Below are 6,336 nucleotides of genomic sequence, written 5' to 3'. Positions count from 1 at the left end.
CTACAATGGGGCTGCTGCCTGCAGAAAGCTGTGGATACCTGACCCCTGCACACACACACACGCACACACACACACACACACACACACACACATACACGCACTCTCTCTCTCTCTCTCTCTCTCTTATGACAACAACTATCTTTATGGCCACAAAATCCCATGGAAACAGATGGTGCTGTAGTAAAACTATGATAAACAGAGTGATTTACATACACAGGCAACTCCAGCTCTCATTAAGAATAAATTAAGTAAAGAGACCCAAGATGCAAGCAGCTCTCCAGCTCCAGCTCCAGGCAGTCCCAGCATTGTTGATGCCCGAGTATGGGATGTTCCTGCAGTCCCAGGTAATGCTGAAGCCTGGGAACTCCAGACTTGCATTTCATATCTAATTTGAGATGGAGTGTGTACCCAGACCTTCAGTCTGAGCCCACTTCCAACAGAAACCAAAGGAAAAGATGCTTTACTTAGATTTGAAGACTTTAAGTTGAAGCTGAGCCCCGTGGTGCAGGTGTTCCTCCCTTCAAAACTGGAGTCCCTCACCTCTTGAAGTGCTTCAAGCACAGCTGCCTTGCCAGCAGCCCCCAAGCCTCCCATGTGCTCAATGAAGTTGGTAAGGACAAATCTGTCCCCTTTCACCTCCCCTTTGGCCATGGCCTCTGTGCAGGACTAGGACTAGCCCAATTATCCAGAATGGCTTGGCCAGTGATGAGCCCAGCATTTCCAGCCCCCTCCCAGGGGAGGTTCCAAGGCGCCTGAGTCAAGGACAAGCGTGACCGGGGGGTGGTGTGACCACACAGGAGCACACCTCAGCCTACCTCCCCTGTGGACTGGGGAGGGAGGAATAAGCATCCTTTGGGCCTCCTCTGCTTTCTGGGAGTGTGCATGGTCCCTCCAGCAGCTCCCACTGCCCCTGGCTCTGCCAGCCTGGATACAGAGGCAACAGCTGGAGCAGCCAGCCAAGTCCTGGGCAAGGGCTAGGCAGTGCTGCATCTTTACCTCTGCAGAGGGATTTTGAAATGGTGGCCTCAGCCAGCCCTTGGCCAGACACAGCTGCTGTACCTGGAAAGATAAAGGGTAAACCCAGAGATTAACTGGTCTGTCTCTGCTCCACAGGGCTCCCTGAGGGCCTGCCAAGGCAGCGTGCCTCTCCTGGTGACCCCTTATGTGTCCTGCGGGACTCGCTTTGTAAGAAAGAGGGGGAGGAAGGACGGAAATCCAAGATGAAGCACAATTAAAGCCACTGGGAACCTGATGAGCCAGCTGGTCCCCTGGCAAGCACCCTCAGGGACCTCCCCCAGGGAGCAGGCTCCAGGGGCTCTTGCAGCAAACTCTCTGGGTAGCCTCTTCCCACGCAGTACAGCCTGCCTTGCCTTGCCTTTCCTAACGCTTTAATTTTCAGGATTTTCACCTGTGTGGTTTAGTTTTTGTTCCCAGTGTGTTCCCATATGGTTTAATTTGCACCTCTAAAATTAAAACAAGATTCCTTGCTGTTTGGGGGCAGCAGGTCTGAACACCAAGACACAAAATTTTCTATTTTTCTGTCCCAATGAGCTTAGTCAAACTCAGGGCTCCTTGTAGCCCTGGTGTTCCTTAGCCCAGAGCTACAGGAATTGGGAGATGTGGCAATGCCAGAAAATTTTCATGAAAGATTTTTTATGTGTCATCAAGCTGCACTATTAAATGGCATCAAAAGGTGCCAGATGAGAAACTCTGAAATTTGCATTTAATTTGGTGTGTGGTTGGTTTTTTAAAATCCACCATTAATCACTGCTGTTGATATTCACAAGGAGCAAAATATTTCTTTGCAAAACTGAGGCTACTGTACTCCTGAAGTGGGAAAAAAAGGGTGAGAACAAGTCAGGAGCCCTGTGACAAATGTGTGCAGAATATTCTGGAATATCCTTGGAAGGCTGCAGCCTCCATGTGCAGCATGGATGGAGATATACTCCGAGCTCCCTGAAGCATGTAGCTCAGGGGAGAGCTTCCCCACTGGGCTGGGTGCTCTGGGTCCCTCCAGCTCCTGCCCTTTCCATGTCTAATTCCAAGAGGGAAAGCTGGCTGAGGTGATTCACTTGGCAGGAATGTCAATAGACCACATCAGGCTGCAAGGAGAGAAAGCAGCCATCCCGGGCAGCCAGCCCCTGCCAGCCCCTGCTCAGCAGCCAGAGGAGATGTCCAGGGAGGGCATGAGGAAAACACAAGCATACAATGAATCTGTCCCACGGAAATTCCATCCAATGGCTCACAGACATCACCTGCTTGAGATGATGTCCTTGAGTTCAGCAGCTCTTGAAGGATTTTAGTTACTTAAATTTGTGTAGCTACTTTCTGACCCTTAAAAAATCTCCCAGCACCTACACCATCCTGTGCCAACAACCTCAAATGGCAGTGAAGTGCTGAAACACTGTTTCCTCCTGTTTCTTTTAAACGTGCTGCCTAATAATTTTACATTGTGATTTCAAGCCTGGTGAGAAGGAATGGAAATTTATTTGTGTTTCCCTATCTTTCATGGACCTCCTGCATGCTCACCCTTTCCCTGCAGCCATCTCACTTCCAGTCTATCCAGCCCATCTTCCCACAGAAATGTTCCCTATTTGTCTGCCTTTCTTCCCCCCAGCAGTGCAGCATTAGCCATGTTGATCTACCTGAGGCATCTCACAATGAATCAATGAAGGTACAGGTAGAAGAGCCGCATCATTGGGATGACCTGTCTGAGGTCACCTTGTCATGCAGAGCATTGCCCTTTATGTGGAAAATTTCACCACTGTCCCCTGGATGCATGCTCAGCCATGGGGGTGATGCTGCTGGACATGGCTATGAGTACACTGGCAGCTCCACACTGTTCAAGTTCAGCTGCTGGCATGACTGAATGATGGCACTTGGTCCATCTTGGGAAGCAGCACAAATGAAGAAGGAACAGCATGACTGCCTCAGTTTCTCAGTCTTTGTCCCAGAGTACCCAGAAAGCAAACACAGAGCCCACACTCGAGGGAGGCTCAGGAACAACCGCTGAGGAAATGTCTTCACATCCTGAGCAAAGAATGCCTCTCTCCGGCAGATAAAACAGGCTGGAGGGGGTGGATGCATCTCTTCCCTCTCAGGAGGAGCAGAGGGAGAACTCCCCTGCTGGGCACCCCTTTCCCCTTTTGCCTTGCTGTTGCTGAGCTCATGAGTGTCTTACAATTTTTCTTTAATTACTGCCTTTACCTCTTGCCTTTGAGAAGCTGCCCACCCACCCCCTGCTTGAGTGAGGAATGATATTTTACCATCATTAAACCAGGCAGCCTGGCAATATCCCATATGTTTTCATATCTGCCTGGCTTTCACTATGGACCAGCTGTGAGGTGCATTGAGGACCAAAGCCATTCACAATCTATCCAATACCCCTCCGTGTCTGCCAGTGTTTGGGACCAACCTTGTTCCGTTTTCTCTGCTGCAGGTTGTGTTCCAGGCCTGACAACGTCCCACCTCTCATGATTTCATGCCCTTTCTGGCTGTTTACTTGATGGGGAGCTGAACAAAACCAGTACAAAAGGAGGCTATGGCAAAATTTGCACTGACATTTGCTGGCATTATTCTTGTTTTCTGGCAACTTGGATGTGGAATGTGTCTGATATTTATCAGAGAAAAAAAAAAGTCACATCCTTTCTCTTCCTCCTGATAGATATTAAAAAAACAGAAAGGCAGTCTGGAAGCTTTTACAGGCCTATGTTCTTCCACCAAAGACAGTCACAGATGCCTAAATGCTTAAGCACAGATGCACAGCATGAACCCCAAGGAGATTACCCTTCAGGAGATCCTTCCTCGTGCTGGATTACATCTAAGTGATGCAATGTGATTGTAGTCTTTGCAGCCTCACACTGGATGTTCTGGGAATTGCCTGGCCATGTTTGTACCACCATGGGCCTTTTACACCCCCACAGTCCCCCGTGGGAAAATGACAAGAGTGGAGGGCTGCGTGTTCCCCTGTCCCTGGTCAGTCCTGTCTGCTGGTGTTCTCCTGTAATGAAAAATATCACATCAGCAACACCTTCTTGGGTGGAAAAACCCAGCCTGAACACTTGGCTCTCTTTGTCTGTTAGGTGTCTTTTCCTCTTTTTATCTCAGTTTGTGTCCCGTTGCATGGCACTTTGGTGGAAAGGCCTATGGACAGGAGCAGTGTGAACCACAGCCATGGTTTCTGTGCTTGCAGATAGGGGGATGTAGAGCAGCGAGCCTGCGTGCTTTCGTGTGTAAATATGCATATATGCCAATATGTGAACTGATCAGAGTATCGCCCCTGTGTATTTATCATTTATTATAATGCATGGCATAAAGAAGGATAGCATAGTAGATGTAATATGTAATGCAAATGTCATATGCAAATAATTTACTTAGTGTCACAGCGAGAGCAACAGAAGACGAGGAATCCGACTCTCAGCAGGTCTGTGGGGTTTACATTTCACGTTACATCCTCACTCCATTTGCCGGGGTGGCATGAGGAAAATAGCTGTCAGTAATACTTTGTGTGGCAGCAGTCACAGCGTGCAGAGCTGTGAGCAGCCTGATGCAGTACCTTTTATTACCCAGATTAGGGATGGCAGGCAATTTACTTGCTAAAGGCCAACAGCAAATAATCTTTTCCCTGCAAAACGAATTTAGGCAGCTTGAGGTGGGGCCAGAAAGCAATTAAGTATATTATTAAAGCAGGGCAAGAGATTGTAATCATACATATGTATATTACGTACTTACATATAGAGACAGGCAAATAAGTCTGCAGCCACCTTTGGAACCAATATATTCAAGTTTGAAATGCAATAAGGCTGGAAATTTAGTGCTTATCTTCCTCTGTTAATGTGTAATCTTCCCCTTTAATCAGCTGCATTAATTATTCCATCACACTGAGTTTTTACATTTCTGAAAAGCAGAAAAGTTAATTTTGTTGTGGTTCGTGGCTTTTGAGCATTACCTGGGGCAGAGCTCAGCAGGGATGAAGACAGGCTGGCTGCTGCCCTGCCCTTGCAGGCACCCTGCTAACAGGGTCCTCACCTCCCGCTCCAGGCTGAGCCCTCCTGCCCGCCGGGGCAGCGAGATTCCCGCAGCATCTGGTGACACAGGGAGACTCTGCTCTGGATGTTGTCTGTCGTCAAGGAGACAAAGTATCCAGATTATCAGGCCAAGCCATAATATGATGGACATTCAGTGAAATGCAGCTTTCAAGAAAAAGTAATCAGAAATCTTCCACGGTTAGACAGGGATTTTGCCTCCCTTACTTAAGAGGTCTCATTTATCCAGTCCAAACAGAGCACAGGGTTTGCTTTCGGCTGTAACGAAGATGCAGACTGAGATGTGCTACTTACATACAGAATGGTAATAAATACACGACGGGAGGATATTTTTCCTCTATCATAAGGGCAACAGCCACAAAAAAGCCAGACTGAGTACGCTCCATTTCGAACATCTGATTGCAAAAGGTAATCCCTGCTTGCTGAGGACGTGGCAGTCACGGGCACAAACCACAAGCTGAGCAAAAGGTCATCGGGACTTGGGGCAAGGGGTACCGCATCTGGTCCAGGGGCACGCCTCAAAAATCTTCCAACTCCACTTCCACAGGGTCAGAGTGAGCATGGTACCTTTTGGCAAAGGAGGGTAAAGCAGGGATCCCCAAAGCATTATTTTCCCTAGTGGAGTAGCTGATATCTGAAGGCAGACATTGCTCTGCTGAGATCTCTTCACTGCTCTGAGAGGTCAGCACCTCCACTGAGCCCACAGTGCTGCTGCTGTCGCAGGCAACATGACAGGGCTGAGTCCACTGCCAGACACAGATGTATAAACTGCTGCAGCTCTAATTAAAAAGTGGATTTCTTTCTTCTGGGGCTGTAAAAAATGGTGCTATAAACTGAGGTCAACACAGGAAAACCAAATCATTCTCTTTATCCACTTCCCCTTTAGACAGAAAGATTGATGTTTCCCTACACTGAGCACATGCCCCACGTACTGATTTTGATAAAAGTACAATTTTCTTCATTTAAGCAAAGTGTGCTCATATTATTAAAACATCCCAGATCCATCGCGTTATTAAAAAACTTTCAGCTAACCCAAAAGCCAGTTGAAAAGTGAATTTTAATTTCAGGACATATTTTAAAATTTGTCATTTACTTTGGGATTAGGAGTGGAATAAAATCAGGAAATGCAGGAACAGAAATTATCCTGGTAATTTTGATATTAACTGAAACAACTCTCACATTAACTGCTTCAGGGTTTTATTGCAGGACAGGGTTAAATTCAAACTAATGAAGTGAGGCCAAATAACGCAACAGCTGGCACAGTGCTCTAAGAACTAAAGGAGGTCACTAA

At 47.4% G+C, this 6,336-nt stretch overlaps 1 long non-coding RNA gene across 1 annotated transcript; it reads right to left on the bottom strand.

Moving 5' to 3' along the window:
* Window positions 1-3,697: 3,697 nt before the first annotated feature.
* LOC119697709 lies at window positions 3,698-5,874 on the bottom strand. Its single transcript, XR_005255913.1, has 4 exons — window positions 5,340-5,874; window positions 5,029-5,119; window positions 4,732-4,896; window positions 3,698-4,000 (listed from the first exon to the last, which is right to left on the bottom strand). It is a non-coding gene; the product is annotated as an uncharacterized LOC119697709 (long non-coding RNA).
* Between the last annotated feature and the right edge of the window lie 462 nt (window positions 5,875-6,336).

Source organism: Motacilla alba, chromosome 2 (assembly GCF_015832195.1).
Source record: "Motacilla alba alba isolate MOTALB_02 chromosome 2, Motacilla_alba_V1.0_pri, whole genome shotgun sequence".
Lineage (NCBI taxonomy): Eukaryota > Metazoa > Chordata > Aves > Passeriformes > Motacillidae > Motacilla > Motacilla alba.
Note: the sequence above shows the minus strand (reverse complement) of the source record. Positions and strands in the feature narration are given on the sequence as shown.